Below are 9,792 nucleotides of genomic sequence, written 5' to 3' on the forward strand. Positions count from 1 at the left end.
GAAAGGGAACTGGGATGCTTTCTCAGAGGAGATGCCAATAATTAAGCCAACATATCTTGACATGACTATATACCTGGCCCTATGCTAAGTGCATTGCATAATTAACTAATTTTTATCCCTTGAATAGCCCTCTGACATAGTTACTACTCTTTCCTATTTTAAGATAAAGAAACTGAGGCATGGCGAAATTAAGTAGATTTTCCCAGATCACCAATTTAGCTAACTGATTCCTGGATTCAAGCCCAGGCAGGCCAACCCCGACCCATTATTTTATTTAATCCCTGGGCTATTCTTCCTCTCTAATCTTGCAAAAAAAGCTTTTCAAAGGGACAAATACAAGTTTTAAACCCAGATGATTTAACTAGAGGTAGGAAGTCTAGGCAGAAGGAACAAGTAAACCTGCTAGAAAGTTATTACCTGGTTCAAGCAGGAGGTAGTTAAGACCTAGTTAAATGGTCCTAAATACAAAAAAAAAAAAAGAGGCAAAATTGAGGCAAATTGAAAAGTATGTTATTTTCAAGGGAAGAAATACTAGTACTGACATTGATATAATTGCTTGCGGGTGGGTGTCGTCAGAATAGTCTCATGTCAGCAACCTTAAGAAAAATTGGATTTCTATAAAGGATTCACAAAACTTGGAACTGAATTTAGAAAGCTATTCAGTGTCCAAGCAAGTTGCATCACAAAGTCAGACTGATAGTTCCTCCAAATCTGCCATTAATGTTCTCTAGGTTGTCTCTCCACATTCCAAGGGAACTGAGAGCCTTCCTCCCTGGTTACCATATGAGCAACTGGCCAATGGATGGATGGACCCGCTCCTGGTCCAGTCAGTGCCCCGGGCACAGCCTAGCACTCTTTCTCCACCAGAGGCCATGGGCAAGGCAGTGTCAGCCAAATGGGGAGACCATGATGTAGGTCTGGGTAAAGGAGAAAGATGATCCAAAGGAGAAAGATGATCCAGGACTGGAAGGATGAGGCTGTTGGAAGCAGTGATGTGGGTAGCAAGCATTTTAAAGAGCTATTTTGTAGAAGGAAGGAAGATGTGCTTAGTTTTGAACCGGTTTGGTTTAAGAAGATGGTGGCACACCCAAGAGATGGCATTAGAGGGGCAAGACTTGAACGCAAGTCTGAACTGCATACCCAGATCTGAGATTCAGTCAAGTAGGTCCGTTCATCAAGCTAGTGAGCATGTGTCTGTCCTAGGTTCTAGAATGGTCCTGGGTTCTAGAATTGTAGCAGTGATTGGAATAAAGGCTCTGCTCTTACATGGCTTATGTTCTAACATCCAAGCCCTTGCAAATAAATGACCCCTTGCACAACCCTCCCACACGCTATTCCTCTGAACCCTGTGTAACCATGCAGAGAAAAGAGCAAAGTCAAAGTCATGTAAGTTGGGAAGACAAAACAAAGAAGGTGAAGAAGAAAATAAGAAAATAAAAGGGTGTCACTAGAGAAGAAGAGGAAACCAGGGGAGCGTCATTTCATTGAAACCAGAAAGGAGTGAGTTTAAAGAAGAAATTAATGTCCAATTGGTCCAGGCTAGTAGTGAAGAAAAAAAACCACTGAATTTGACATGAGCGTTGCCATTGGTCAGCTTCTAACAATGGTTTTTGATCCTAACTGTGCATCAGAATCACCAGGAGAGCTTTAAGACACACAGATGCCTGGGAACCACCTGCAAAATCCTGATTTAATTGGTTTGGGGTGAACCTGGGCCCTGGAATTAATTTTCTGTTGTTCAGGTGACTGAAATAAACAGGTAGAGGTGAGAAACATTGCTTTAAATAAAGCAATATCAGCAGTAGAAGCTAGATTGCAGAGGGGAAAAAAAGAGGGTAGAGGAACTAGCAGTCTTAACATCAGACATGGGTGTTTAGCTTCAGTCTCCTCCTGCCTGTCTGTGTGATTTAACCTCCTTGTGTCTTATCTGTGAAATCAGGATAGAAATACTTGCTGTGCCCAACTCACAGTTTCCTTGGGAGGTCAAGATGGGATAATAGATGTGAGAGTACTTTGAAAAAAGATTGAAGTGCTATAAAAATGTAAGATTTATATGGTTGTCAGTTTTTTTCCCCAAAGATGGCCCTAAAGATAGTGATTATCAACTATAAAGACCTACGTGGAACCAGCATCCCTTTCCACTGAGCTCACAAAGAAAGCATCCTTTGATAAGTGCTCACAGCCACTATCTAAAGGTCTGAGGCTGTTTGCAACTCTCACTTTTGCACAGCTAGCCTTGCACAGGACCTATAATAGATGCAGTTTCCACAGTCTTGCAAATCCTACCTAATATTGCTAAATCACACAGCCAGCCAACATAAAACTCAAGAGTTAAGCATGCTGCTGTAGAGATTAAAAAGTAAGTTTAATGTTATGAGGCTTCCATTTAGTTGTCAATCCTACTTGTTAAAGAGAATGGGGAAGGCAGAGGAGAGGTGGAGAGACATCTGTGCTGGCAGGCAATGCTGCAGGATCAGAAAAGCCTAATTCCCCTGGCAGATGGGGAAAGATTATCCAAGAGCCGAGCCAAAACCAACAGCAGAATTCAGTGACCACCTTGGGGTCTACTTCAGGTCCTGAATATGCCTATCTCTATGGGATGTCATGTCTGGTCTCCAAGAAATGAAGCAACACTCTCCATCTTCCACTCTCTGACCGCCCTTGAGGTAGCACCTGCCCCCGGGGGAGCAGCGATACCTCTTTGTGGTGGCTAACGCCCAACAGGGGGACTTTCTTTAATCACAGATGACAGACGTGAAGAGCAGTTTTATAATACGCTTTCTACTCGCTTTCGCTTGACATTTTCCTTCAGTAAAAATACAAGAAATATAATTCTTTGTCAAGGAAACAGCATACATAATGTTGAAGGCTTTTTTTGCCTACTAAGCCAAGTTGAACTCAGAGCAAGAACAAAAAGATAGGCGAACTCCTACCTAGGAATTAAGCCAGGTGTCGGGTAGCTGGTGCAGACATCAGAGATATCCTGTGAGAGATCAGTTACCTGCTCTCGCCTCTAAGCCTGCTCTGGCTCCTTCTGCTCCAGATGCTATTAGGGAGAAGGTGCTAATTACATTCTTGGTCCCCTTGCAACTCCTCAGAGATACTCTCCGCCAACCTCCTTCACCTGCAGATCGTCTTACTTCAAAACTGCCTTCCTGAAAACAAAAGTACAGACACCCAGACGTTCCTTCATGTTACACCACCCCCAACAGAACTTAAACCCTTTTGCAAGTAAAACTCTAAAACTAGAGAACAACATGGAATTTTGAAACAAAGAGAATAAGAGATTCTTTGTAGGTTTCTATTGATCGTCTCTTCCATTGAGAAGCCACTTCCCTTGTATTCAAACGTTCTGGTAAAAAGCTAACCGTGAGGAGAAAGGGGCACAAAAGCCAAAATGGGTACCACATCCCTGGCTCTTTTTTAAATGAGAAATATCCACTTCAAAGTAAAATTTTTCATGTCCCAGTGCACAAACCCTAAGCTTCTAGCATGGGAGGCAACAAGGTTTGCTGAAAAGGGGCATAACCATCCAGTCATTCAGTCCTATATTAAAATCCCATTTAAAAAAAAAAAAAGCTGGGGCGCCTGGGTGGCGCAGTCGGTTAAGCGTGCGACTTCAGCCAGGTCACGATCTCGCGGTCCGTGAGTTCGAGCCCCGCGTCGGGCTCTGGGCTGATGGCTCAGAGCCTGGAGCCTGTTTCCGATTCTGTGTCTCCCTCTCTCTCTGCCCCTCCCCCGTTCATGCTCTGTCTCTCTCTGTCCCAAAAATAAATAAAAACGTTGGAAAAAATAAATAAATAATAAATAAATAAATAAATAAATAAATAAATAAATAAATAAAATAAAAAATTTTAAAAAAAGCTGCTGTGAACTTGGCCAAGTTATTTAACCTCTCAGAGTCGCTCTTTCCCATAACTATGGAAAAAAATAAAAATGCTATCACATAGCATTACTATAAACATGACTTGATATAGAACATACATGTCCGTAATATAAAACATGTTGTAGCTCAGTCGCCTCCCCCACTGCCCCTACTGAGACTGGATTTTTCAACATCGAGAAGTCCAGCAACCTCTTATCTCTGTGAATTTCCTATGAACATAAAATAAGAAATCTCAGCTAGGGGTGTGTGCTTATAATTGGGACTAGGGGTCCAGAACTGAGAGAGGAGGGTACTTAGAAATCCATCCATCAACAATCCCTACCATTTCCTCTGTGGAAGCCGCACCTATCAATAAATCAGCAAGTGGTCGTGCATTTTTAATAATTACAAGGAAATTTTTACCAGCTTTTGTTATAATAATGTACAAACAAAACAGTGTTTTTTTCTCCTGCTCTCAAAGATAGGCTGTTGACAATTACAGTTTTAGAAGCATAAGGAACAAAAACTGCCCCAAAACTCAAGATGAAGGCTAAAATTAGATTTCTTTTTAAAACACCTCCCCTAATGGTATGCCAGTAATGTTATTGTGGCGGCTCTAACAGTGGGTGATTTCTTATGCCCACAGTGAGTGCAATAAAAAGACACAATAGACATAAGAATAGCTTAAAAGTTAACTGTAAGATTATTTTTCAAGTAGCTTCTCAAGTATAATACCTGAGCTTCTAGAAGAGGTAATCGCTGAAAACATTTAAAAGGTGGAAATTCTATGCAAGGACCCAGGAGATTAACACAATTGAACATAATAGCTCCTTCCAAACCATTTCCTAGGGACTGGATCACAAAAAGTCTTAAGACGGCTTTCCAAATATATTTTATTTATTCAATGAAGAAAGGGCTATTTGAAGTTCTTATATTCCTTTCACATAGAGCCGCTTCACTGAGCTTTAAGAGAAGCATTCGTCTGTAGGCGCAAAATGAGTAATTCCTCAGCTTCTAGAAAAGGTAATCATTGCAAACATCTGAAATGTTAAAATTTTATGCAAAATGTCTTTTGTAAAATGCAGACAAAAGCCATGAAATAAATATCATTTTAAACTGGTCTCAGCATTTACGTTTAAAAATTAATACTCACATGCTTTTGAATGCATAGAGCATCTCCGGACGGCAACAGTGGCTGTCTCTAAGGAGATAAGGTGGGAGGAGGGAGTTTTACTGTTCCCGCTGCATCCCTCGCGTGCTTTATATTTTGTACTATGTTCATGTATTAGTATCAGTCTAGCTTGATCTAACTACTTAACCTCATTAAACATGGTCTCTTCAATAGGTAATTTAACTCATCTACCCTAGTTGAGGTATATCATCTTTCTCTGCAATCTGTACCAGAGACCAAACTTCTCCCTACTCTGGACTTCGGGTATTCTGTACAGCAGAGAAGTTCCCTGCCTTCTTTCCAAACTGAGCATTAGTTGTGCTGATTGGTGTGCTGGCACTAAAGGATACAATGAAAGTAAGATGCTGTCTCCTGGCTAACCCCACAGGATGGCTGGCACTCTGTCCCCAGGCTCCAACCTTACCCAACCTTCCTCCAGCCCCAGAGTAGCCACTGGTCCTCAGATGAATCATTCGGGTTGTTTCCTTGTTGCTCTGGCACTGCACCTTTATGATTAAATGGCTTTTTCAAAGAGGCTACGTACTCTCTTCCTTAGTAACCCTGAGATACAATGACCAAGAGAGAGAGTTAAAACCCTTCTTCCTCTGAGCTCTGGAATACCAATAGAGTCCAATCTTCTTCTGGAACACACTAGTTGTGTGACCTTAGCAAGTTATTAACCTCTCTAAGCCTCAGTTTCTTCATTCTCTTTCCATCCTCATAGGGATGGGATAGAGATTAAATGAGATCAGTTGTTAAAATGCCTAGGGTAACACCCAAAACATAGTAGGTGTGCAATAAATGCTATATGACATCATCTCCCTCCCCCTTCTTCTCCTCCCCCTCCTCATCAGTATTAATTGATTCTCACTCTCAAAGAATGATGCTTTCAGATTTCCCAGGGCTGCACACATTTCCAACTCTGTCTCAGGAACCACTTCCAAGCAGTTTGGAATAGTGGGTAGGGTGGGCTTTAGAGTCAAAGAGGATTTGTCTTGAGCAAGATCATGTCCATCAGTTTCTTCAACTATGCAGTGAAAATAATTATACCTTCCTCTCCAGATCTGGGTGAAGATTACAGATTAGGTATAAAAGACTCCTGGTACATAAGAAGTGCTCTCTACATCTTGGCTGTTTTCACTTTACTCCAAGTGGGCTTATCTATTCGCTGGCCCCGACATGCCTTTCCCTCCTCTTCCTCCACGTCTTTGTTCAGCCTGGTTGGCCCTGCCCTGCCCTCTCCTGCCATTTCCACCTCTGGAAATCCCCATGCATCTTTCTAGTCTCAGTTCCATCTGAGGGCTTTTGAGAAGCTTTCTTTGACTACAGTGGCTTTCCCACCCCTGAGCTCATAAAGTATTTATCTTTTAAGGGAAAATAAGAGGTAGAAACCTCCAGAGTCCCCAAATCTTTCCCCTGTGGCCACTGTTAGACCCACTAGGAACTAAGAAGTCAAGCAATAATGTGCAGAAAGAACTCCGGTCACATGTGGCCAAAGAGCAGTTTCCCAGTGGACTGTCCCCGAGCTCCCTGGACTATGATCTCCATGTCATCCAGGAGGGGTCACTTGCCCTTCCAAAAGTCAACTCCCTGGTGCCTTACTCAGGAGTGAGTGTCTCATAACAGAAAATGGTCAATTGGTTCATTGATAAATTAAGGCACACTGGTGCTTCTGGCACATGGACAGAATATATCAGCTGATGTCCACATGAGCAGCTGCTGTTCCCATCTCCCCATGGGCCTGCCTCCAGCTGCTCCTGCACTAGTCAGTGCAAATTAGATTGAGCCATTCCTCTCTTAAACGCTGGGCAGTTGTGAGTGGAGCTGCCAAGGACACAGCCAACTCCTTAGCACGTCATCCAGTCTGGCCCTCACTCCCTTTCTGGGCTCTTCTTTTGTGGCAGTCACCTCACATCTCTTGTTGTTAGTCAAGCCCACCATAATTAATCTTCCCTACCTCCTCCTCACCCCTCTACTTGGAATGTCCTTTTTTAACCTCTTTACCTAATGAATCATACTCATACTTTAAAGCCCAGCTCAGATGTTGCCCTCCACGAAGAACCCTGACAACCTGTCCCAGTTTTATTCTCCGCCTCTCCCATCAGCTCTCTGTTGTCGAGCTCTCCGTAGTACCGGCAGGACGCCTACTCCATGGAGCCACCCGAGTGCCCACTCACACGATACTGCCATTATGCTGGCTGATCTCTCTCCCACAAGACCATAAGCATTAGGAGGCCAAGGACGATTTTATAACCCTTTATCTGTCCGGCCAGGTGTCTGATAACCAACACATTTTATTTAATGAATTGATGAAAGAAAACAGAAATAAAGAAATGAATGAAGCTCTTTCTTACAAAAGACATCATCCTTCCCAGGTTTCCCATCCAAAATGCCTGGAAGCTACTCTTGGTAGGTATGAGTTGGTGAGGACCTAGACAGAGCCCCAGAGACATGTTTGCAAAAGGTGCGCACTCACGGAGGTAGGAGAGGGAAATACTTGTGTCCAAAATAACAGCTCCCCTAGGAAACAGAAGTCAGAGAGGTCTTTCATTTCTGTATTTCTTGTTTTCACCCTCCTGTTCTCCCAGATAGATCTCATTTCTAATGAAATTTGTTAGGTGATAGTCTACAAAAATGTCCTCATTATTTTTTTAATTTATTAAGTAGCTATCATCCCAGGCTTGAAAAAAATCCCATATCTAGTACTGTAGTCACTCTGTGAAGCACCATCCCCAGAAATTTTCCCGCTGGTAATTGTCATTTCCACCTCTAGGCCTGGCACAGGATTCCCGCCTGCTGGTTTCTTTTCTGGCTAAGTTGGTTCCTTTACATCATATGACTTTCAGTGACCCGTATGCAATCTGGGGATCATCCTCCTAGGACTTCCTTCAGAAAGTTCACAAAGGTATGCTAAACATAAGCAATATATCAATTTTTAAATCCAGGTGGAATGAGTCTGTATCATATGTCCCAGGAAAGCCTCTTATGTTCCTTTATAAAGAAAACCAAAGAGCTTCTTGATCTTTGCCATTTTCTGCAGGAAAATGCCTCACCAAGTACATCCCTCCCCATGCACTCTGTCGTGGGTCATTTATGGGGCCAGAGAAAGACACTGAAAACTTGCGCAAGCTGTTCAGCTCATATTTATTGACAGCTTAATAAAGACCCAGAGCTCTGCCAAGGCCTTTACATGTCTTGTGTAATCTTCCCCCAATTCCTGGAAGGTTTTTATTCTGGTTCTGCAGGTGAGGAGCCTGGGACACAGAGAGGCTGATAACTTACCCAAGGTCACATAGCTGTGGGTGCCAGAGTAAGCTTTTGAAGTCAGGTCTGCTGGCTTCAGAGCCTGAAAGTGTAACCACTACTCTGAGCTCTGTAGCATGTTCCCCTGACTCCGTGTTCAAGAAGAGTTTTTCCAACATGTGTAATTCTTAGATAGCTCTCTAAGACACGATCTTACTCCTTTTGGCATTTTACGCTAGATTCATATGGTCTTCTCTTTAAAAGAAAACATAGTAATTATTCAAAAAATATCATTCCAGTATTCATCATATAGATGTGCAGGCCTTTCTAACATTTTTTAAATAATGTAAGCCCCATGAGAAAAAGAAGATTATTTGTGTCTTCTTGGCCCACATTTTTAGATTTTGGTATAAAATGTCTTCAGTGGGTACAAAACTGAACAACTCCCCTTGTCATTCACTGGAAACAGACACTTGCATTCTGCGTGCCGCTGTCCACAACCAGACAAAGATGTCTTTCCAAGGGACCTCACTCAGTTCTCAAACATTTATTAAGCATACCCTCTACATGGGACAATTGCCAGACAGTATGTGCAAACAGCGGGGAAGAAGACATGGCCCCTGGCTCTGCAGGAGTTGACAGTCCAGGGGTTCACCCCTTTAAGGAATGTGAGGTCCACAGACAGACGTAGCATCAGGCCCACCGAAGTCCATAAGGCAAGAAGTTCAGGAGAGAAAGAAATCATAAAAACTTCGGAAAGTGTCAATTTGCTTTATTGGAAAAGGTTCTCAGAGGACAATTTCTCACCTCCAGCTTCTTTCATTAGTGCTTATTGGCCAGTCCAATAAGCTGGGAGGACCAGTCCAAGGGTGAGACTAGGGTGGAAGAAGCCACAAGTTGATTGCAAAGAACAGAGCTAAAGAAATAGGTGGGTTGCCTCTGAGTGTCCAGCAGCCTCACTGAAAATGGATTAATTTTTATTTCCAATGAATGTTATAACGGGCAACATATGAATATTCTAAAATAAATGGAAGGTCACGCAATATAAAACGTTAGGCAGTGAGCCAGGTAAGAGTGGATGCCTCCACCTTCAGAGGCATCCACTCTTACCTGGTTCTTGGACTCCTTCAAAGGTGAGTTCTATGTATTTATAAAGTAGTTTGTAAATGCTTCTGGACCAAGCAGGACTAAGTTAGGTGGTCCATCCCCAAGACCTGGCCCCAGGGATGGATCAGGAAAGTGGGCAATGAAGAGTTAAATCAGGGGGAATTGCTCCTGGTCAACTCAGGAACACAGCCTAGCTGACCACCTGCCATGTGCTGAGACACGGACAGGGAGGGAGAAACCAGCCCCCCCCCTCCCCCCCCACAGCTCACCTCACCGCTGTGCTAGGCACTGCCCACCTTTCAGAGAGAAGCAATGTATGCGGTGGGCAAAGGAAGCAGATAGGGGAGAGGTTCTGGAAATTTCTAGGGAGGTTTTAAGCGCTCACAAGCCAAACTGGGCCAGCTGC

The 9,792-nt window shown here is 43.1% G+C and overlaps 1 long non-coding RNA gene across 2 annotated transcripts in view; it reads right to left on the minus strand.

Moving 5' to 3' along the window:
- Positions 1 to 9,792, minus strand: part of LOC123587419 — a 255,013-nt gene that overhangs the window by 175,124 nt on the left and 70,097 nt on the right. Inside the window, exon 3 of one of the 2 annotated variants that reach the window (XR_006707292.1) lies at positions 3,007 to 3,155. The exons of the other annotated variant lie outside the window; for it this stretch is intronic. This is a non-coding gene — a long non-coding RNA (uncharacterized LOC123587419). Of the gene's footprint in view, positions 1 to 3,006; positions 3,156 to 9,792 lie in introns of those variants that run through there. 2 annotated transcript variants of the gene reach the window in all.

Source organism: Leopardus geoffroyi, chromosome D3 (genome assembly GCF_018350155.1).
Source record: "Leopardus geoffroyi isolate Oge1 chromosome D3, O.geoffroyi_Oge1_pat1.0, whole genome shotgun sequence".
Lineage (NCBI taxonomy): Eukaryota > Metazoa > Chordata > Mammalia > Carnivora > Felidae > Leopardus > Leopardus geoffroyi.